The sequence below is a fragment of the Penaeus monodon genome, chromosome 31 (genome assembly GCF_015228065.2).
Source record: "Penaeus monodon isolate SGIC_2016 chromosome 31, NSTDA_Pmon_1, whole genome shotgun sequence".
NCBI classification, from domain to species: domain Eukaryota; kingdom Metazoa; phylum Arthropoda; class Malacostraca; order Decapoda; family Penaeidae; genus Penaeus; species Penaeus monodon.
This window is the reverse complement of record NC_051416.1, coordinates 10053868-10054200: the sequence shown is the minus strand read 5'-3', so window position 1 is coordinate 10054200 and position 333 is coordinate 10053868. Positions and strand designations below refer to the sequence as shown.

The window sequence follows — 333 nt, the reverse complement described above, 5'->3', positions numbered from 1 at the left end:
CAGCATTACGAAAGGGTGGTGCCTGTGCACACTGACTGACTGTAACAGGAACCCTTATTAAATCACAGCTTGCATTAACCTCACAAGAGCAAGAAGGGTGGCACTGATATCCCAAACGCTGTTCTTTGGCACTGGAGAACAAGGTTGTCTGTTGTTTGAATCCATCTTTGAATATTTCTTTTATATATACACACCTTCCCGTGGTTCGGCACCCTGGGAACCTGCTGCTGTTGTGAGCTATGGTGATTATATTTTCTTTCTTTTTATAGTATATTGTTATTGGTTGTGACTTCATCCAAAGTCGAGTTGGAGGTTTGAGATGATGGCTTAACC

The 333-nt window shown here is 42.3% G+C and overlaps 1 protein-coding gene across 1 annotated transcript in view; it reads left to right on the top strand.

Moving 5' to 3' along the window:
• The window catches only part of LOC119592885 (paired box protein Pax-6-like), a gene marked incomplete in the record, with an annotated part of 116857 nt that extends 116530 nt beyond the window's left edge, over window positions 1-327 (top strand). The window contains 1 exon segment of the mRNA XM_037941779.1: window positions 1-327.
• Window positions 328-333: the final 6 nt, after the last annotated feature.